This window comes from Chiloscyllium plagiosum, unplaced genomic scaffold (assembly GCF_037043375.1).
Source record: "Chiloscyllium plagiosum isolate Xiang-an unplaced genomic scaffold, Cpla_swu_hap1 HiC_scaffold_33, whole genome shotgun sequence".
In the NCBI taxonomy this organism is placed as follows: domain Eukaryota; kingdom Metazoa; phylum Chordata; class Chondrichthyes; order Orectolobiformes; family Hemiscylliidae; genus Chiloscyllium; species Chiloscyllium plagiosum.
In genome coordinates this window covers 57,401,300-57,424,704 of record NW_028270171.1, presented here as the reverse complement: position 1 = coordinate 57,424,704, position 23,405 = coordinate 57,401,300, and the positions used below count along the sequence as shown (strand labels likewise).

At 48.7% G+C, this 23,405-nt stretch overlaps 1 long non-coding RNA gene across 1 annotated transcript in view; it reads left to right on the top strand.

Annotated features, from left to right (window-relative positions):
• The first annotated feature begins 9,150 nt into the window (after window positions 1–9,150).
• Window positions 9,151–23,405, top strand: part of LOC148141504 (uncharacterized) — a 267,001-nt gene continuing 252,746 nt past the window's right edge. The window contains exon 1 of the long non-coding RNA XR_015752547.1: window positions 9,151–9,243. This is a non-coding gene — a long non-coding RNA (uncharacterized LOC148141504). The remainder of the gene's footprint in view (window positions 9,244–23,405) is intronic.

The window sequence follows — 23,405 nt, the reverse complement described above, 5'->3', positions numbered from 1 at the left end:
CGGTGTGTGGACGGCGGTGAGGGTCAGGCTGGGGGCAATGTGGATTCTGGTGAGAGTCAGACTGTGGTGGTGCGCGGATGGTGGTAAGGGTCACGCTGGGTCGGTGTGTGGATGGCAGTGAGGGTCAGGCTGGGTCGGTGTGTGGATGGCAGTGAAGGTCAGGCTGGGTCGGTGTGTGGACGGCAGTGTGGGTCAGGCTGGGGGCAATGTGGATTCCGGTGAGAGTGAGACTGGGGTGGTGTGCGGATGCTGGTGATGGTTAGGCGGGGGGGGGGCGGTGAGTGTCAGGGTGTGGCACAATGTGTGGGCAGCTTTGAGGGTCAGGCTGGGAGCGGTGTTGGATGATGGTGAGGGTCAGGCTGAGGGCAGTGAGTGGACGGTGGTGAGTGTCAGGCTGTGGGACAATGTGTGGGCAGCGTTGAGGTTCAGGCTGGGAGCGGTGTTCGACAATGCTGAGGGTCAGGCTGGGGGTGTTGTGTGAGCAGCAGTGAGGGTCAGGCTGGGGGTGGTGAGTGGACGGCGGTGAGTGTCAGGCTGTGGGGCAATGCGTGGGTGGCAGTAAGGGACAGGCTGGAGGCGGAATGTGGTTAGCAGTGAGTGTCAGCCTGGGAGCGGTGTTGGACGACGATGAGGGTCAGGCTGGGATTGGTGTGTGGGCGGCAGTGAGGGTCAAGCTGGGGGCGGTGTGTGTGCGGCAGTGTGGGTCAAGCTGGGGGAGGTATTGGACAGCAATGAGGGTCAGGCTGGTGGTGGTATGTGGGTGGCAGTGATGGTCAGGCTGGGGGCGGTGTGTGGGAGGCAGTGAGGGTCAGGCTGGGGGTGGTGTGTGGGCGGCAGTGAGGGTCAGGCTGGGAGTGGTGTTGCACGGCGGTAGGGGTCAGGCTGGGGGCCGTGTGTGGGTGGGCATTCGTGCTGTGTGCTGTTGCAGTCTCCTGAATGGGGAGCAGACTTTGAAAACTCCGAGCCCCAGAGGAAAGGCATTTAATCGATTCACCGAATCATTGATTATCCGAATGAATTAGTGCCCACCCAACTCGTTCACATAATTGAGATTCGTCAGTCGGTGGGAACATGATTTGGAAGGGTTTAGAGGGATATGGGCCAGATGCTGGCAGGTGGGACTAGAATAGGTTGGGATACCTGGTCAGCATGGACGGGTTGGCCCGAAGGGTCTGTTTCTGTTTTGTGTATCTCTTTGACTCTATGACCTTCCAGCCAATTTTGTATCCAAATCTCTCCATCTCCTTGTATTCTATGGTGATGAACTTGCTAACCCGTCTGTTATGTGGACCCTTGCTGAACGTCTTTCTGAAATCCAAGTTAGTGATTTCCGTGCACAATTTCATGCTGACTATCCCTAATCATTCTTGTCTTTCCAATTACATGTACATCCTACCCCTTATAAGCCCTTCCAACAACTTGCCTTCTACTGACTACAGGCTCACCGGTCTATAGTTTGCTGACTTTTCCTTACTGCCTTTCTCAAATAATGGCACTAGTCTTCCAGGATTTGGAGGGATATGGGCCGGGTGCTGCCAATGGGACTAGATTGGGTTAGGATATCTGGTCGGAGGAGAAAGTGAGGTCTGCAGATGCTGCAGATCAGAGCTGAAAATGTGTTGCTGGAAAAGCGCAGCAGGTCAGGCAGCATCCAGAAGAAGGACTTATGCCCGAAACGTCGATTCTCCTGTTCCCTGAATGCTGCCTGACCTGCTGCGCTTTTCCAGCAACACATTTTCAGCTTAGGATATCTGGTCGGCATGGATGGGTTGGATGGAAGGGTCTGTTTCCATGTTGTACATCTCAATGGCTCTGACTCTAAATGGCCAGTTTCCACACCACAGTGACTCTACGGGAAACCCATTTGGACAGGTACCTCATAGGAAATGTTTGGATACATGTGGACCAAGGGGAGGCAGGTGAGATTACCTCAGTTTGGAATTATGTTTGACATAGATTGATTGGATCACAGGGTCTGTTTCCATGCTACATAACATTACGACTCTAATTCTTGCTATCTCTGCATCCCTCCCTCTTCACATCTCTCCCTATCTCTGTCACCTCACCCAGCCTCACAACTCTTCCTTATCTTCCAAGTTTGTGAGAAGATTTGTAGCTCGGGTGATCGTTGTTGTGGTTCTGTTCGCCGAGCTGGGAATTTGTCTTGCAGGTGTTTCGTCCCCTGTCTAGGTGACATCCTCAGGGCTTGGGAGCCTCCTGTGAAGCGCTTCTGTGATGTTTCCTCCGACATTTATAGTGGTTCAGGAACTGACAACCGGAAGCGGCAGAGACAGGCCACTATAAATGCCGGAGGAAAAATCACAGAAGCGCTTCACAGGAGGCTCCCAAGCCCTGAGGATGTCATCTAGACAGGGGACGAAACGTCTGCAAGACAAATTTCCAGCTCGGCGAACATCTTCCTTATCTCTAATAATTCCTCTCCAGCCTCAGACCCCTCCCTAACTCTAATCCCCTCCAGTCTCTCAAAGCTGTGCTATATGTGCCTGTCTTTGATTCCAGCCTTGAGGATACCCCATTTTTATTTCTCACTTGATGATGGCTCTTTCAGATTCCTGCATCGAGCTCCAGAATTTCCTCCTAAACCGCTCCATCTTACTTTCCTCCCAAACACATTGACCAATCATGTGTCATCTATTCTACGATCATTTCTTCTGACCTGGTTTCAAAGGTGTCCGGTCATATTCCTATATTAAGTGTCTCGAGGTTTACAGCACAGAAAAAGGCTCTGTGGGCCATTGAGTCTGTGCCAGTAAAGAAAACTATAACCAAACTATCCTGATCCATTTTCCAATACACTGTCATTCGCACCATCTGTCTTGGTATCACAGTGTGCACCGAAATGTGTCTTAAATGCTGTTTGGAATTCTGTGTCTCCCACCCTCACAGACAGTGAGGTTTAGTGCAACTGGTGCTCGATGATGGCATCACCCACAGGAACACAGAGCAGCTGGGTCTGTGCAAACCAGAGATCGCCCACACATTGGGAAGGATGGCAGGGTCCCTGAGATGGGGCACAGGGTATTTACCAGGATGGTTCAAGGAATGGGGGATTGTAGCAGCATGTTTTGGATATTATTTTACATTATTCATTGGTATGATATAGTTGTTGCTGATACATTGGGTAGATAATATCGATCTACAATAGATGGACTCTCCTTCCCAACCTCTCCCCTTGCCTGGGCTGGGGTAACCTTCAGGTTAAACCACCACCAGTCATCTCTCCCTAATGAGAGAGCAGCCCTATGGTCTGGTAGGACATTACTGACTTTGCCTCTTACACAGTGATGTCACTGTACCTCGAGGGTAGAGAGAAGGAATGCTGAAGGTGGTGGATGGGACACCACTCAGGCACAGTGCTTTGTCCTGGAGGATGTTCCCTTTCTTTAACATTGCTGGGGCGGGGTTGCACTGATGTAGGTGAGTGGACATTGTTCCAACACAACTCTGATGTGTACCTTATGGAGAGCAAACAGACATTGGGGAATCAGGGGTTTGGAGAAACTGAGATTGCTCTCCTTGTAGCAAAGGAAATTTGGGGAGCTGTGACAGAGGGGTTTAGAAAAGTTACCCGTTATAATAATAAACCTGACACCCATCAGCTCATTATACAAGGATTACAGGACACATTGAAGGTGTGGGGAGAACCATTGAAAGAATGGGATGATTGAAAGGAGAACTTTTATGCAGTAAATGGGATTGAGCTGGAACACAATACTCACGCACAATGTGAATATCCAGGTCCTGATGAATTGTGTAAGCGTTTGGCGTTACAGTTACTGAGATTACCATCTGAATGTCCACCTGTAGTATCCTGTAATACAAGTTTATAAAATCCGTCACTGTCAGTTCAGGTTAGAAACTCACACCATCCCCTCCTCCTGGCCCAGGATGACTGGGCACATTACCCCTTGTGGAGGACAGCAGTTAGTTCAGGGGGAAATCTATGTGGGTTCCTAGGAGTTTCCACCTTGGGACTTCATGTGACTGAACAGGGCAGATCTTTCATAGATGGGACAGAATGATCCAAGAGTCAGTGAGATGTGGAGAGCAGGAGTTCCTTCCTTTTCTTTCCTTCCGTGCTGCTGCTGTGCCTCATCAATAAGACATGGGGAGTGAAAGGCTCATGCAGCTCGATGGGCAAGTTGTCTCCATCCTGACCAATGGGCAGCAAGCTCCTCCCTGTCATCCGATAGAGTCTCACGGACAACAGAGCAACACTGCACGCTTCCCACTGCCCAGGATTCCCAGTAAACGGTTAGAAGAATTGGGGGGTGGGGATATCTGTCAGAAAAGGCATAAGAGGATTGTGAAGTGAGAGAGATGCACAGGAGAAGGGGGCAACAAGTTGCCAGATGGAGTATAATTTGGGAAAATGGGAAGTTGGTCATTTTGGAGGGGATAATAAAAGAACAGAGTGATATTTAAATGATGGAAACTGTAGAAAGCTGCACCACAAAGGGACCAGGGGGTAATTGTGCAGGAAACACAGGAAGCAGCAGATTCTGGGTCAGCCACGGAATCAAGGGTTCGGTTTCAGATTCGTCAAGTTTAAGGCAACACCGACACGGGTAAGGGGTTTCAGCAGCAATGGAGCTGGGGTGAGGGGGAGACAAGGAACGTTTAACAGAATGGAATTCCTGGTGTTTGGGATTGTGTGGATGTCTGATCAAAAGGTCACCTTGGGGTCAGATATAACAGCAATATTGTAAAGAATGTAGTGTACCTCAGATATTTCCCAGTGGGGGGGAGGGGCTCAGCAGTAAGGGAAAGGAATTTGTAATAGCATCTGAAGGCAATGGTTCTAACCATTACAATGTTTCACTGGAGAAAATTGCAGCTAATCGAGTAGTGGGATCGTGGTAAGCAGTTTGATAACTGAGTAACAGTGGAGTAATGGAGAGGGATGATGGGGAGGGAGAGCTGGGCAGTGTCAGTTTACATGTGAAACCTAACACAGTGCCTTTGGACAATGTCACCTCCTGGCAGTATTTAGGTGAGAAAAAGGAGGGTCCAAGGATAGATCCTTAGATTCCCTACAGTGTGGAAACAGTCCCTTTGTCCCAACAAGTCCACACCGACCCTCCGAAGAGGAACCCATCCAGACCCATTCCCCTACGTTTACCACTGATTGATGCACCTAACACTACAGGCACTTTAGCATGGCCATTTCACCTAACCTGCATACCTTTGGACTGTGGGAAGAAACCGGAGCATCCGAAGGAAACCCACGCAGACACTGGGAGAATGTGCAAACCCCACACAGACAGTCGCCCGAGTCTGGATTCGAACCTGGGTCCCTGATGCTGTGAGGCAGCAGTGCCCACCATTTATACACCGTGCTGGCCAACCCTTGAGAGACACCACATGCAATGAATTCAGAAAGGAAATCAGAGAGGGTATCACAGCTACAGAAGTTACCATTGTCGAGGAGGGTCTGCCTACTGAGTCAGTATGGGTGGAAATTAGAAACAGTAAGGGAGCAGTCACCTCATTAGGGGTTTACTACAGGCCCCCCCAACAGCAGCAGGGAGATTGAAGAAAGCATAGGTCAGCAGATTTTGTTAAAGAGTGAATGTAATAGGGTTGTTGTAATGGGTGACTTTAACTTTTTCAATATAGATTGGAACCTGCTTCGAGCAGATGGTTTTGTAAGGTGTGTTCATGAGGGTTTCCTAACTCAGCACCTTGAAGCGGCCGACGAGGGGAGAGGCCATTTTGATTTTGGTGCTCGGCAATGAGCTGGGGCAGGTGTCAGATCTTGCGGTGGGAGAGCATTTTGGTGATAGTGACCACAACTGCCTCACATTCTATATAGCCATGGAGAAGGAGAGAAGCAGGCACAATGGGAGAATATTTAATTGGGGAAAAGGAAACTATGATACTATCAGACGTGAGTTGGGAACCATGGAGTGGAAGCAATTATTCCATGGAAAGGCCACTATAGACATGTGGAGACGGTTTAAGGAACAGTTGTTGCGAGTGATGCATAAATGTGTTCCTCTGAGACAGGCAAGAAGGGGCAAGATAAAGGAACCGTGGATGTCGACAGCGGAGGAGTTTCTTTTCGAAAGAAAGAAGGCAGCTTACGTAAGGTGGAGGAAGGAAGGGTCTTGCTCAGCTCTAGAGGATTACAGGCAGGCGAGGAAGGAGCTCAAAAATGGCCTGAGGAGAGCCAGGAGGGGGCAGGAAAAAGGCTTGACAGGAAGGATTAGGGAATATCCAAAGACATTTTACACGGATGTGAGGCGTAAGACAATGATCAAAGAAAGAGTAGGGCCGCTCAGGGATAGCATAGGGAGCTTGTGTGTAGAGTCTGAGGAGGCAGGGGAACCCCCTAAATGAGTTTTTTGCTTCTGTCGTTACTAAAGAAAAGGACCTTGTAGTGAATGAAACCACTGAGGAGCAGGTAAGCATGCTGGAACAGATAGAGATTGAGGAAGCTGATGTGCTGAACATTTTGACAAACATTAAGATTGACAAGTCGCCAGGGCCAGACCAGATTTGTCCTCGGCTGCTTTGGGAAGTGAGAAATGTGATTGCTTTGCTGCTTGCGAAGATCCTTACATCCTCGCTCTCCATTGGAGTCGTACCTGAGGACTGGAGGGATGCAAATATAATTCCTCTCTTCAAGAAAGGAAATAGGGAAATCCCCGGCAATTACAGACAAGACACTCTCACGTCTGTCGTCTGTAAGGAGTTAGAAAGGATTCTGAGGGACAGGATTTATGAGCATCTGGAAGAGCATGGCTTGTTTTAATGCAGTCAACACGGCTTTGTGAGGGGCAGATCATGCCTTACAAACCTTTCTGAGTTCTTTGAGGATGCTACGAGGCAAGTTGATGAGGGTCGAGCTGTGGATGTGGTGTATCTAGACTTCAGCAAGGCATTTGATAAGGTTCCCCACGGTAGGTTCATTCAGAAGATCAGGAGGAATGGGATACCGGGAAACTTAGCTGTCTGGATACAGAATTGGCTGGCCTACAGAAGACAGCGAGTGGTAGTAGAAGGAAAATATTCTGCCTGGAAATCTGTGGTGAGTGGTGTTCCACAGGGCTCTGTCCTTGGGCCGCTACTGTTTGTAATTTTTATTAATGACTTGGATGAGGGGATTGTAGGATGGGTCAGCAAGTTTGCAGACGACACAAAGTTTGGAGGTGACGTTGACAGTATGGAGGGCTGTTGTTGGCTGCAACGGGACATTGACAGGATGCAGAGATGGGCTGAGAGGTGGCAGATGGAGTTCAACCTGGATAAATGGAGGTGATGCATTTTGGAAGGTCGAATTTGAAAGCTGAGTACAGGATTAAGGATAGGATTCTTGGCAGTGTGACGGAACAGAGGGATCTTGGTGTGCAGGTACATAGATCCCTTAAAATGGCTACCCAAGTGGACAGGGTTGTTAAGAAAGCATATGGTGTGTTGGCTTTCATTAACAGGAGGATTGTGTTTAAGAGCCGTGAGAACTTGATGCAGCTCTATAAAACTTTGGTTAGACCGCACTTGGAATACTGTGTCCAGTTCTGGTCGCCCTATTATAGGAAAGATGTGGATGCTTTGGAGAGGGTTAAGAGGAGGTTTACCAGAATGCTGCCTGGAATGGAGGGCTTATCTAACAAAGAGAGATTGACTGAGCTCGGACTTCTTTCAGTGGAAAAAAGAAGGAAGGCAGGGGACCTAATTGAGGTATAAAAGATAATGAGAGGCATAGATAGAGTTGATAGCCAGACACTTTTTTCCCAGGGCAGAAATTGTTAACACGAGAGGTCATAGTTTTATGCTATTTTGAGGAAAGTATAGAGGGGATGTCAGAGGCGGGTTCTTTAAGCAGAGATTTGCGAGAGCATGGAATGCGTTGCAAGCAGCAGTTGTGGAAGCAAGGTCATTGGGGATATTTAAGTGACTGCTGGACATGGATATGGTCATAGAAATTTGAGGGGTCATACTTTAGGTTTACCTTACATGAGGATCGATGGTCGGCACAGCATCAAGGGCTGAAGGGCCTGTTCTGTACTGTACTGTTCGATGTCCTATGTTCTATGAAGTGTATCTGTACCTTTCGACCATCTGTACCCTGTACTGACAGATAGTGCTCCCTCAATACCTTAGAAACCATCCCCTCAGTATGTTTATCCCCAAAGCACCTCGACAGAACATTCACGCCCTCAACACCTCAGAAAGCAAACCTGTTGCCCCCTTGGACCGTGTTCATCCCCAAACCTGTTCTCACTGTGATGACCCACAGCCACCTCCAAGATTGGAGCCCAGGGCCCAGAACATTATTTGAGTCTCTGGATTGATCATACAATCCCTAAGATGGGGAAGCAGGTCATTCGGCCTATCAGGTTTACACTGACCCTCGGCAGAACAGCCCATCCTCCCGCCCCCCCACCATCTCTGGATCCCTTCATTTCCTCTGACTAATCCACCTAGCCTGCACATCTTTGGACAGTGACAGGGAACTGGAGCACCCGGAGGCTGACACGGGGAGAATGTGCCAACTCCACACAGACAGTCGCCCGTGGCTGGAATCGAACCCGGGTGGGGTGAGGCAACACTGAGCCCCGGTGACCATCCCACCATCTCCTCCCCGTTGATGACCGTTTGATGTCTATACCCGGGGAGTATCGAACTTGTCTAGCGTTTATTTAAGAAAGATTATGGACAAGGGCAATGCCTCCACAACCTCAAGATGCTTGGTCCCCCTCGAAAAAATATTTATATCAATTTCAAAAAGATACTTTATTCACAAAAAAACTTTACGTACAAACATAGTCACTAAAGTTCGGTTCGGTACAGTCTTTACAACAAGTCTTTGTCATGACATATATACTCCCCTTGGCTGATAAACTGAAATGTTAGCTCTGAGCGATTCCTTCTGAATTAACATCACAAAGTTATATTGAGAAGGAACTTTGTGAAGTGCCTGTGCTCTGTATCTGTTCTCCCATGTACCCCGCCCTCCGAACACAATACCTTACAAAGCCTTAAACCTGTTTGTCAACTTTCAGCAGAAGCAGCCTCAGGGCATTGAACACTGCCTGAATGACTCAGTGACGCTTGGATCAGGTCAAATTCTCAATCAAACAGATGGCTGGTGATATTCAGCAGAATTCAGCAGGTAGCAGCGGTGAAGAGAGAGAGGAATAATTCGCATTTCAAGTGACCCTTCCTCAAACGGTCTGTTCTGATGGAACCTTCCCGCAGAAATCACTGGATTGAAAGGTGAACTCTCTCTCTGTCTCTTTCTCCCGCTCCCTTCAGAGATGCTGCCAGACATGCTAAGTTTCTTCAGCAATCTCTGTATTGACAGTTCAGGTCTCCAGCGCGTCCGTACAGATTAACTTTAGTGTTGAATTCTCAAGCTTGGTCGATTAAAGGGATTGAATCCCTCTGCTACAAAGGAGGATCACTTCCCACAGCTAACAGGTTCGTGATGCCAACATTGTTGGCTCAATCTCTATCATGTCTGAAATTATCATGAAGGCCCCAGCTTCACAACATCGCCCCTCACCTGAGGTGTGTGACCCACCAGGCCTCTCTCTCTGACAAGACAGCAGCTCTTGGGTCCTCCTGGTCTATACTAACTTCCCAACTTTAAAAAGGACACTCCAGTAAGAGAGCTCTTTACGTGGTTCAGGTCAAAATCCTGGAGCTCTCTCCCTAACATCACTGTGGGACACCCAAGGACTGCAGCAGGAGAGTACAGCTCATCCACACCTTCCAGGCAACTATTAGAGGGTGTGGGAATCACATACAAGCCACATTTGAAAATAAGTTTTATAACAGGGTCACGGTGGATGGTCACTAACTCTGTTTCTTTCCCTGTGTTGAAATCAGTGTAATGAAGAAGCTCAAGGTGGGTTGAAAATGACAATGATAGCTTTCGTAGGTTGGTGTTTTTTAGAGTTTGTATCGACAGTATGAATGTTTGAGCACTTATTCAAGGGCATGCAGGTAGCTGCCAGAGGAAGTGATGGGGCTGGTACAATTGTGACATTTAAAAGGCATCAGGATGAGTATGTGAATAGGAAGGGTTTAGAGGGATATCAGCCAAGTGCTAGCTAATGGAATGAAATGAGATGAGAATATCTGGTTGGCATGGACGAGTTGGACAGGAGTGTCCATTTCCAAGCTGTGCATCTCTGTGACTCTGTGCCTCTGAATAGTCTATTGCAGAGAGTTTCAGACAGGGTTTGGTTTGTGTGTCTCTCTCATGCTTCCTCAGAATCTGCAGACCCAATGTCTCCAAATTTCCACAAGACTCTATGAAATAGAAGAAAAGAGGGTTAGTACTGAGGGAGTGCTGCACTATCAGAGGGTCAGTACTGAGGGAGTGCTGCTCTGTCAGAGGGTCAGCACTGAGGAAGTGCTGCACTGTCAGAGGATCAGTACTGAGGGAGTGGAGCACGGTCAGAGGATCATTACTGAGGGAGTGCTGCACTGTCAGAGGATCAGTACTGAGGGAGTGCTGCACTGTCAGAGTGTCAGTACTGAGGAAGTGCTGCACTGCTCGAGTGTCAGTACTGAGGGAGTGCTGCACTGTGAGAGGGTCAGTACTGAGGGAGTGCTGCACTGTCAGAAGGTCAGTACTGAGGGAGCGGTGCACTGTCAGATGGTCAGTACTGAGGGAGTGCTGCACTGTCAGAGGATCAGTACTGAGGGAGTGCTGCACTGTCAGAGGGTCAGTACTGAGGGAGTGCTGCACTGACAGAGGCTCAGTACTGAGGGAGTGCTGCACTGTCAGAGGATCAGTACTGAGGGAGTGCTGCAGTGTCAGAGGGTCAGTATTGAGGGAGTGCTGCACTGTCAGAGGATCAGTACTGAGGGAGTGCTGCACTGTCAGATGGTCAGTACTGAGGGAATGCTGCACTGTCAGAGGATCAGTACTGAGGGAGTGCAGCATTGTCAGAGGGTCAGTAATGAGGGAGCGCTGCACTGTCAGAGGGTCAGTACTGAGGGAGTACTGCACTGTCAGAGGGTCAGTACTGAGGGAGTGCTGCACTGTCAGAGGGTCAGTACTGAGGGAGTACTGCACTGTCAGAGGGTCAGTACTGAGGGAGTGCTGCACTGTCAGAGTGTCAGTACTGAGGGAGTACTGCACTGTCAGAGGGTCAGTACTGAGGGAGTGCTGCACTGTCGGAGGGTCAGTACTGAGGGAGTGCTGCACTGTCAGAGTGTCAGTAGTGAGGGAGTGCTGCACTCTCAAAGAGTTAGTACTGAGGGAGCGCTGCACAGTAAGAATGTCAGAACTAAAGTTGCGCTGCTCAGTCAAAGAGCTACACTGCCAGAGTGTCAGTACTGAGGGTGTACCGCACTGTCACACGGTCGGTATGGGGGCACTGCCACAGTGTCAGATGGTCAGTACTGAGGAAGTTCTGCACTGTGTGAGCGTCAGTACTGAGTGAGTGCCGCACTGTCAGAGGAACAGCACTGAGGGATCATTGCGTTGTCAGAGGGTCAGTACTGAGGGGCTGCTGCATTGCCAGAGGGTGAGCACTGAGGGATCACCGCACTGTCGGACAGTCAGTAGTGAGGGAGCACCTCACTGTCAGAGGTTCAGTCCAGAGGGAATGCCGCACTGTCTGAGGCTCTGTAGTCTGAGAGCACTGCACCATCAGAGGGTCAGTACTGAATGAGCACTACACTGTCATAGGGTAGGAACTGAGGGAGCATGTACTATCAAAAGGTCAGTACTGAGGGAGCGCTACACAGTGAGAGTGTCAGTTCCGAGTGAGTGCTATTTCAGAGGGTCGGGACAGAGAGAGTGCTGCATTGTCAGAGGGTCAGTACTGAGGGAGTGCTGCACTGTCAGAAAGTCAGTACCGAGCGGGTGCTGAACTATCAGCGGGTCAGTACTGAGGGCGTTCCGCACAGTCAGATGGTCAGTATTGAGAGAGTGCTGCACTGTCAGAGGGTCAGTACTGAGGGAGTGCTGCACTGTCAGAGGATCAGTACCGAGCGGGTGCTGAACTATCAGCGGGTCAGTACTGAGGGCGTTCCGCACAGTCAGATGGTCAGTATTGAGAGAGTGCTGCACTGTCAGAGGTTTAGTACAGAGAGAATGCTACACAGTCAGATAGACAGTACTGAGGCACTGCTGGACTGTCAGAGGTGCAGGACCGAGGCAGAGGGTCAGTACTGAGGGAGTGATACACTGTCAATGAGTCAGTACTGAGGCAGTGCTGTACTGTCAGAGTGTCATTTGTGATGGAGTGCTGTACTGTCGGAGGTTTTGTCCTGAGATTGGGCCACAATGTCGGAGGGTCAGTATAGGGCCACTTCCACTCTACTGAGGGAGCGCATCACTATCAGAGGATCAGTGTGGACGGAGTGCAGCGTTGTCAGAGGTTCAGTGTGGAGGGAGTGCAGCATTGTCAGAGGATCAGTGTGGAGGGTGTACAGCATTGTCAGAGGATTAATGTGGAGGGAGTGCAGCATTGTCAGAGGATCAGTGTGGAGGGTGTATAGCATTGTCAGAGGGTCAGTGTGGAGGGAGTGTAGCATTGTCAGAGGGTCAGTGTGGAGGGAGTACAGCATTGTCAGAGGATTAATGTGGAGGGAGTGCAGCATTGTGAGAGGGTCAGTGTGGAGGGAGTGCAGCAGTGTCAGAGGGTCAGTATGGAGGGAGTGCAGCATTGTCAGAGTATCAGTGTGGAGGGAGTGCTGCATTGTCAGAACGTCAGGATGGAGGGATTGCTGTGCAGGGAGAGGGTCAGTAGTGATGAAGTGCGCACTCTCTGAGGGTCAGTTCTAATGGATCGCCATGCTGTCAGAGTGTCGCACTGTGAGAGAGTTACTACTGAGGGAGCGCTACACTGTGAAAGGGTTAGAACTGAGGGAGCAACGCACTCTGAGGGGATGAGTACTGAGGGATCACCATGCTGTGAAGGGTCAGTACTGAGGGAGTGCCATGCTATCTGTCGGACAGTCAGTACTGAGTGATTGCTGCATTGCCAGGGGGTCAGTACTGAGAGAGTAATGCACACTCAAAGGGTCATTACTGAGGGAGTGCTACACGGTCAGTGTGTCAGTTCTGAGGGAGTGTTGTTTCAGAGGGTCAGTACTGAGGGAGTGCTGCACTGCCAAAAGGTCAGTACTGAGGGAGAGCTGTACTGTCAGAGGGTCAGTACTGAGGGAGAGTTGCACAGTCAGATGGTCAGTACTGAGGGAGTGCTGCACTGCCAAAGGGTCAGTACTGAGGGAGTGCTGCACTGCCAAAGGGTCAGTACTGAGGGAGTGCTGCACTGCCAAAGGGTCAGTACTGAGGGAGTGCTGCACTGCCAAAGGGTCAGTACTGAGGGAGTGCTGCACTGCCAAAGGGTCAGTACTGAGGGAGTGCTGCACTGCCAAAGGGTCAGTACTGAGGGAGTGCTGCACTGCCAAAGGGTCAGTACTGAGGGAGTGGTGCACTGCCAAAGGGTCAGTACTGAGGGAGTGCTGCACTGCCAAAGGGTCAGTACTGAGGGAGTGCTGCACTGCCAAAGGGTCAGTACTGAGGGAGTGCTGCACTGCCAAAGGGTCAGTACTGAGGGAGTGCTGCACTGCCAAAGGGTCAGTACTGAGGGAGTGCTGCACTGCCAAAGGGTCAGTACTGAGGCATTGCTGGACTATCAGAAGTGCAGGAATGAGGCAGTGTCGCACTGTCAGACTGTCAGTACTGAGGGAGTTCTGCTCTGCCGGAGGGTTGGTACTGAGAAAATGCCACGTTATCGGAGGGTCAGTACCGAGGGAGTGCTGCACTGTTAGAGCATCTGTATTGAGGGAGTGCCACATTGTCGGAGGGTCAGTACTGAGGGGATACCACACTGTATGAGTGTCAGTACTGAGGGAATGCTGCACTGTGGAAATGTAAGTACAAAGAGAGTGCTGCAGAGTTAGAGGGTCAGTACTGAGGGAAAGCTGTTGTGTCAGAGCGTCATTTCTGAGGGTGTGCTGCAGGGTCAAAGGAGCAGTGCTGAGGGAGAGCTGCATTGTCAGAGGGTCAGTACTGAGGGAGCGCTGCACTGTCAGAGGATATAGAACATAGAACATAGAACAATACAGCACAGAACAGGCCCTTCGGACCACGATGTTGTGCCGAACATTTGTCCTAGCTTAAGCACCCATCCATGTACCTATCCAATTACCACTTAAAGGTCACCAATGATTCTGACTCGACCACTCCCACAGGCAGCGCATTCCATGCCCCCACCTCTCTCTGGGTAAAGAACTTACCCCTGACATCCCCCCTATACCTTCCACCCTTCACCTTAAATTTATGTCCCCTTGTAACACTCTGTTGTACTCGGGGAAAAAGTTTCTGACTGTCTACTCTATCTATTCCTCTGATCATCTTATAAACCTCTCTCAAGTCACCCCTCATCCTTCGCCGTTCCAACGAGAAAAGGCCTAGCACTCTCAACCTATCCTTGTACGACCTATTCTCCATTCCAGGCAACATCCTGGTAAATCTTCTCTGCACCCTCGCCAAAGCTTTCGCATATTTCCTAAAGTGAGGCGGCCAGCACTGCATACAGTTCTCCGAATGTGGCCTAACCAAAGTCCTGTACAGCTGTAATATCACTTCACGACTCTTGAATTCGATCCCTCTGCTAATGAACACTAATACACACCATAGCCTTCTTACAAGCTCTATCCACGTGAGTGTCAACTTTCAAAGATCTATGAACATAGACCCCAAGATCCCTCTGCTCCTCCACCTTACTAAGAACCCTACCGTTAACCCTGTATTCCGCATTCTTATTTGTCTTTCCAAAATGGACAACCTCACACTTGGCAGGGTAGAACTCCATCTGCCACTCCTCAGCCCAGCTCTGCATCATATCCAAGTCCCTTTGCAGCCGACAGGGCTGAGGCTTATTCCTCAGCTTCCGTCTGCTCATCCCAAATGAATCCCACTGCCCCACACTCAGCACAGTCATGTGTTCCTTATTTCTGAGCTTCCCAATGCTATTCCACATCCAGAATGACATCCCACACTCCTCCAAATCGTATTGCAGGCTATTTGTCTGGGAACGAGGAGTGCTAAGAGAGGAAATAAAAATCTGAAAGGACTTTACAGTGACATTAAGGGTGAATTGATAATGAGAGAAAGAGTAGGTTGTGGAACACAGTGAGAATTTGTGCATGGACCCAGAGGCAACAGTGAATGGATGCATTTTGTCAATGCTCATTGGGATAGGGTTGGTATGAAATCGTGGAGATGCTCTGTGATACAATTAAATCTATTAGCATATATAGGGAGAGAGGTGGTTCTGAGTGGTCTGGCCTTCTTACAAACCAGTAAATCTTCAAAGACGGTGGAAATGTATCTCAGTTTACTGAATGAGGTGATGGAGGAAGAAACAGATACACTTGCAAACATTTTCAAATCCCCTCTGGCCACAGGAGAGGTGCCGTCGGACTGACCATGTGGTCCTGTTATTCAAGAAGGAACATGGGATATACGAGGCAGCTACAGGCCAGTCAGGCTAATATCATGGGTGGGACGTCTGTTGGAAGCAATTTTGGGAGATAGAATTAATCAGCATTTACAGAGACTGGAGTTCATGAAGAACAGTCAGAATGGTTGTGTTAAGGGGAGCTCAGGTCTGACCAATGGGATTGCACTTTTTAAGGAGGTGACCAGCTGTGTAAATAAGGGCAATACTTTCCTGCCGCCTGCTTGGAGGTCAGTCAGGCTTTTATCAGGATCCAGACTGGAAACTGATAGTGAACATAAAAACTCAAGATCCAAGGAATTTGGCACAGAATGCTGAGTGGCAGGAAGCAGACAGTGATGGCCCAGTTAGAAATCTCTGTCTGTTCATGTCTCACTGTTGGGGTCTTGCTGATGTAGTTGATAGAAAAGATTTAGGTTTGAATGGTGGAGGGTTCATCATTGGGTTCATGAATGATATGGGTATTGGTGGGGTGATAAATACTGAGGAGGATAGCCTTAGGTTACAGAAGGATGGAGATGGCCTTGTCAGATGGACCGATCAGTGACAACGGGTGAGGTGCCTGAAGACTGGAGGGTGATTAATGATGGGCCATTATTGAAGTAAGGCTGCAAGGAACAGCCATTGAACTATGGAGCTGTGAGCCTGATGGCAGTGGTGGGTAAGCTGTTGGAGGGCATTCTGAGAGACAACTTACATGTATTTGGAAAAGCAAGAATTGATTAGGGATGGTCAGCTTGGCTTTGTTTGTGGAAATGATGTGTCCAACTTGATAGAGCTTTTGAAGGGATGACCAAGGAAACAGATGAGAAGGTTTCACATGGGAGATTGCTTAGTAAAAGGTTAGATGAGATGGCATCCAGGGAGAGAGGACAGCATGGTGCCTCAGTGGTTTGATTCTAACTCCCGGTGACTGTCTGTGTGGAGTTTACACATTCTCACTGTATCTGTGCGGGTTCCCTCCGGGTGATCCAGTTCCCTCCCACCACCCAAAGATGCCATGGGAAATGCAGCATTACAGGGATAGAGTAGAGGATGTGAGTCTGGGTGCGATGCTGTTCAGACAGTCAGTGTGGAGCCAATGGACGGAATGGCTTGCTTGTACACTGTAGGAAATCTAAAATTAATCCAGAGAAACAAGTAATGTACTGGGGACCTGGGTTCCAATCTTGGACAGGGGTGGATGTGGGTCCTTACAGTCTGAAGGGGTTTGAACACAGTCTGACGGGGAAGCTGGGCTGAGCCCTGAAGTGTTGAGGATATGAATGTTTTGTGGAGCTACTGTCTAAGGGGCTTTGGGGGTTAAACACAACAAAGTGATGAATTCCTCGGTATTGAGGGAGCACTTTCTGAGTTATTGGGGGAGCACTTTCTGTGTTATTGAGGGAGCACTTTCTGAGGTATTGAGGGATCACTTTCTGAGTTATTGAGGGAGCACTTTCTGAGTTATTGAGGGTGCACTTTCTGAGTTATTGAGGGAGCACTTTCTTCGGTATTGAGGGAGAACGATATGAGGAATTGAGAAAGCATTATCAGTGGTACTGAGGGAGAACTATCTGAGGTACTGAGGGTGCACTTTATGAGGTATTGAGGGAGCACTATCTGAGGCATTTTGGAAGCACTATCTGAGGTACTAAGGGAGCACTTTCTGAGGTACTGAGTGAGTACTTTCTGAGGAACTGAGGGAGAACTATCTGTGGTACTGAGGGAGAATTATCTGAGGTACTGAGGGAGCACTTTCTGAGGTATTGAGGGAGCACTTTTTGAGGTACTGCGGGAACACTTTCTGAGGTATTGAGGCAGAACTATCTGAAGTATTGAGGAAGCACTTTCTGAGGTATTGAGGTTGCACTATCTGAGGTATTGAGGGAGCACTATCTGAGGCATTGAGGGAAAAATATCGGAGGTATTGAGGGAGCAATTTCAGAGGTATTGAGGGAGCACTATCTGAGTTATTGAGGGAGAACTATCTGGGGTATTTAGGGAGCACTTTCAGAGGTATTGAGGGAGCACTATCTGAGGTATTTATAGAGCACTATCTGAGGTATTGATGGAGCACTTTCGGAGGTATTGAGGGAGCACTTTCAGAGGTATTGAGGGGGAACTATCTGAGGTATTCAGGGAGCACTTTCTGAGGTACTGAGGGAGCACTTTCTGAGGTACTGAGGAAGTACTATCTGAGGAACTGAGGGAGAACTATCTGAGGTACTGAGTGAGCAATTTCTGAGGTACTGAGGGAGAAATATCTGACGTACTGAGGGAGAAATATCTGAGGTACTGAGGGAGCACTTTCTGAGGTACTGAGGAAGCACTATCTGAGGAACTGAGGGAAAACAATCTGAGGTACTGAGTGAGCACGTTCTGAGGTATTGAGGGAGCACTATCTGAGGTACTGAGGGAGAAATATCTGAGGTACTGAGGGAGCACTTTCTGAGGTATTGAGGAAGCACTTTCTGAGGTATTGAGGAAGCACGTTCTGAGGTACTGAGGGAGAATTATCTGAGGTACTGAGGGAGCACTTTTTGAGGTATTGAGGGAGCACTATCTGAGGCACTGATGGAACACATTCTGAGGTATTGAGGAAGCACTCTCTGAGGTATTGAGGGAGAACGATCTGAGGTATTGATGGAGCACATTCTGAGGTATTGAGGGAGCACTTTCTGAGGTACTGAGGGAGAATTATCTGAGGTACTCAGGGAGAACAATCTGAGGGACTGAGGGAGCACTTTCTGAGGTATTGAGGGAGCACGAACTGTGGCACTGAGGGAGCACATTCAGAGGAATTGAGGGAGCACTTTCTGAGATGCTGAGGGAGAGATATCTGAGGTACTGAGAGAGCACTTTCTGAGGTATTGAGGGAGCACTTTCTGACGTACTGAGGAAGCTCTACCTGAGGTACTGAAGGAGTACTATCTGAGGAACTGTGGGAGCACTATCTGAGGTATTGAGAAAGCACTTTCAGAGGTATTGAGGGAAAACTATCTGAGGTATTGAGGGAGCACTATCTGAGGTATTGAGGGAGCACTATCTGAGGTATTGAGGGAGCACTATTTGAGGCATTGTGGGAGAACTATCTGAGGTATTGAGCGAGCACTTTCTGAGGTATTGCAGGAGCATTATCTGAGGTATTGAGGGAGCATTTTCTGAGGTACTGAGGGATCACTTTCTGAGGTATTGAGGTAGCACTTTCTGAGGTACTGAGGAAGCACTTTCTGAGGTACTGATGGAGCAATTTCTGAGGTATTGAGGGAGCACGATGTGAGGTACTGAGGGAGCACTTTCTGAGGTGTTGAGGAAGCACTTTCTGAGGTACTGAGGGAGCACTATCTGAGGTACCGAGGGAGCAAGTTCTGAGGTATTGAGGAAGCACACTCTGAGGTACTGAGGGAGAACTATCTGAGGTATTGATGGAGCACTTTCTGAGGTATTGAGGGACCACTAAATGAGGTAATGAGGGCGCACTTTATGAGGTATTGATGGAGCACTTTCTGAGGTATTGAGGGAGCACTATCTGAGGTACGGAGGGTGCACTTTCTGATGTATTGAGAAAGCACTTTCTGTGGTACTGAGGGAAAACTATCTGAGGTACTGAGGTAGCACTGTCTGCTGTATTGAGGGAGCACTATCTGAGCTATTGATAGAGCACTATCTGAGGTATTGATGGAGCACTTTTGGAGGTATTGAGGGAGAACTATCTGAGGTATTCAGGGAGCACTTTCTGAGGTATTGAGGAAACACTATCTGAGGAACTGAGGGAGAAATTCCTGAGGTACTGAGGGAGCACTTTCTGAGGTATTGAGGGAGCACTATCTGAGGTACTGAGGGAGAAATATCTGAGGTACTGAGGGAGCACTTTCTGAGGTACTGAGGAAGCACTATCTGAGGAACTGAGGGAGAACTATCTGAGGTACTGAGTGAGCACTTTCTGAGGTATTGAGGGAGCACTATCTGAGGTACTGAGGGAGAATTATCTGAGGTACAGAGGGAGCACGTTTTGAGGTATTGAGGGAGCACTTTCTGAGATATTGAGGGAGCACTATCTGAGGTACTGAGGGTGCACTTTCTGAGGTATTGAGGGAGCACTTTCTGAGGTATTGATGGAGCACATTCTGAGGTATTGAGGAAGCACTTTCTGAGGTATTGAGGAAGCACTCTCTGAGGTATTGAGGTAGAACGATCTGAGGTATTGATGGTGCACATTCTGAGGAATTGAGGGAGCACTATCTGAGGCACTGATGGAGCACATTCTGAGGTATTGAGGAAGCACTTTCTGAGGTATTGTGGAAGCACTCTCTGAGGTATTGAGGGAGAACGATCTGAGGTATTGATGGAGCACATTCTGAGGTATTGAGGGAGCACTTTCTGAGGTACTGAGGGAGAATTATCTGAGGTACTCAGGGAGAACAATCTGAGGGACTGAGGGAGCACTTTCTGAGGTATTGAGGGAGCACTATCTGTGGCATTTAGCACTATCTGAGGAACTGAGGGAGCACTTTCAGAGGTATTGAGGGAGCACTTTCTGAGGTACTGAGGAAGCACTATCTGAGGTACTGAGGGAGAACTATCTGAGGCACTGAGGGAGGACTTTCTGAGGTATTGAGGGAGCACTTTCTGACGTACTGAGGAAGCATTATCTGAGGTACTGAGGGAGTACTATCTGAGGTACTGTGGGAGCACTATCTGAGGTATTGAGAAAGCACTTTCAGAGGTATTGAGGGAGAACTATCTGAGGTATTGAGTGAGCACTATCTGAGGTATTGAGGGAGCACTATCTGAGGCATTGTGGGAGAACTATCTGAGGTATTGAGCGAGCACTTTCTGTGGTATTGAGGGAGCATTATCTGAGGTATTGAGGGAGCACTTTCTGAGGTACTGAGGGATCACTTTCTGAGGTATTGAGGTAGCACTTTCTGAGGTACTGAGGAAGCACTTTCTGAGGTACTGATGGAGCAATTTCTGAGGTATTGAGGGAGCACTATCTGAGGTACTGAGGGAGCACTTTCTGAGGTGTTGAGGAAGCACTTTCTGAGGTATTGAGGGAGCACTACCTGAGGTACCGAGGGAGCAAGTTCTGAGATATTGAGGAAGCACACTCTGAGGTACTGAGGGAGAACTATCTGAGGTATTGATGGAGCACTTTCTGAGGTATTGAGGAAGCACTTTCTGAGGTATTGGGGGAGCACTTTCTGAGGTACTGAGGGAGAAGTATCTGAGGTACTGAGGGAGAACTAGCTGAGGTATTGATGGAGCACTTTCTCAGGTATTGAGGAAGCACTTTCTGTGGTACTGAGGGAAAACTATCTGAGGTACTGAGGTTGCACTATCTGCGGTATTGAGGGAGCACTATCTGAGGTACTGAGGGACCACTTTCTGAAGAATTGAGGGAACACTTTCTGAGGTACTGAGGGAGAACTATCTGAGGTACTGAGGTAGCACTTTCTGAGGTATTGAGGGAGCACTTTCTGAGGTATTGAGGAAGCAATTTCTGAGGGATTGAGGGAGCACTTTCTGAGGTACGGAGGGAGCACTTTCTGAGGTATTGAGGAAGCACTTTCTGAGGTATTGAGGGCACACTTTCTGAGGTACTGAGGGAGCACTTTCTGAGGTATTAAGGGAGCACTTTCTGAGGTACTGAGCGAGCACTTTCTATGGTATTGAGGGAACACTCTCTGAGGTACTGAGGGAGAACTATCTGTGGTATTGATGGAGCACTTTCTGAGGTATTGATAAAGCACTTTCTGAGGTACTGAGGGAGCACTTTCTGAGGTACTGAGGGAGAAATATCTGAGGTACTGAGGGAGCACTTTCTGAGGTACTGAGGAAGCACTATCTGAGGAACTGAGGGAGAACTATCTGAGGTACTGAGTGAGCACTTTCTGAGGTATTGAGGGAGCACTATCTGAGGTACTGAGGGAGAATTATCTGAGGTACAGAGGGAGCACGTTTTGAGGTATTGAGGGAGCACTTTCTGAGATATTGAGGGAGCACTATCTGAGGTACTGAGGGTGCACTTTCTGAGGTATTGAGGGAGCACTTTCTGAGGTATTGATGGAGCACATTCTGAGGTATTGAGGAAGCACTTTCTGAGGTATTGAGGAAGCACTCTCTGAGGTATTGAGGTAGAACGATCTGAGGTATTGATGGTGCACATTCTGAGGAATTGAGGGAGCACTATCTGAGGCACTGATGGAGCACATTCTGAGGTATTGAGGAAGCACTTTCTGAGGTATTGTGGAAGCACTCTCTGAGGTATTGAGGGAGAACGATCTGAGGTATTGATGGAGCACATTCTGAGGTATTGAGGGAGCACTTTCTGAGGTACTGAGGGAGAATTATCTGAGGTACTCAGGGAGAACAATCTGAGGGACTGAGGGAGCACTTTCTGAGGTATTGAGGGAGCACTATCTGTGGCATTTAGCACTATCTGAGGAACTGAGGGAGCACTTTCAGAGGTATTGAGGGAGCACTTTCTGAGGTACTGAGGAAGCACTATCTGAGGTACTGAGGGAGAACTATCTGAGGCACTGAGGGAGGACTTTCTGAGGTATTGAGGGAGCACTTTCTGACGTACTGAGGAAGCATTATCTGAGGTACTGAGGGAGTACTATCTGAGGTACTGTGGGAGCACTATCTGAGGTATTGAGAAAGCACTTTCAGAGGTATTGAGGGAGAACTATCTGAGGTATTGAGGGAGCACTATCTGAGGTATTGAGGGAGCACTATCTGAGGCATTGTGGGAGAACTATCTGAGGTATTGAGCGAGCACTTTCTGTGGTATTGAGGGAGCATTATCTGAGGTATTGAGGGAGCACTTTCTGAGGTACTGAGGGATCACTTTCTGAGGTATTGAGGTAGCACTTTCTTTGGTACTGAGGAAGCACTTTCTGAGGTACTGATGGAGCAATTTCTGAGGTATTGAGGGAGCACTATCTGAGGTAATGAGGGAGCACTTTCTGAGGTGTTGAGGAAGCACGTTCTGAGATATTGAGGAAGCACACTCTGAGGTACTGAGGGAGAACTATCTGAGGTATTGATGGAGCACTTTCTGAGGTATTGAGGAAGCACTTTCTGAGGTATTGGGGGAGCACTTTCTGAGGTACTGAGGGAGAAGTATCTGAGGTACTGAGGGAGAACTAGCTGAGGTATTGATGGAGCACTTTCTCAGGTATTGAGGAAGCACTTTCTGTGGTACTGAGGGAAAACTATCTGAGGTACTGAGGTTGCACTATCTGCGGTATTGAGGGAGCACTATCTGAGGTACTGAGGGACCACTTTCTGAAGAATTGAGGGAACACTTTCTGAGGTACTGAGGGAGAACTATCTGAGGTACTGAGGTAGCACTTTCTGAGGTATTGAGGGAGCACTTTCTGAGGTATTGAGGAAGCAATTTCTGAGGGATTGAGGGAGCACTTTCTGAGGTACGGAGGGAGCACTTTCTGAGGTATTGAGGAAGCACTTTCTGAGGTATTGAGGGCACACTTTCTGAGGTACTGAGGGAGCACTTTCTGAGGTATTAAGGGAGCACTTTCTGAGGTACTGAGCGAGCACTTTCTATGGTATTGAGGGAACACTCTCTGAGGTACTGAGGGAGAACTATCTGTGGTATTGATGGAGCACTTTCTGAGGTATTGATGAAGCACTTTCTGAGGTACTGAGGGAGCACTTTCTGAGGTATTGAGGGAGCATTATCTGAGGTACTCATGGAACAAGTTCTGAGGTATTGAGGAAGCACACTCTGAGGTACTGAGGGAGAACTATCTGAGGTACTGAGGGAGCACTTTCTGAGGTATTAAGCGAGCACTATCTGAGGCATTGAGGGAGCAATATCTGAGGTACTGAGGGAGCTCTATCTGAGGTACTGATTGAGAACTAACTGAGGTACTGAGGGAGAAACACTGAGGTACTAAGGGAGCAGTTTCTGAGGTATTGAGGGAGCACTTTCTG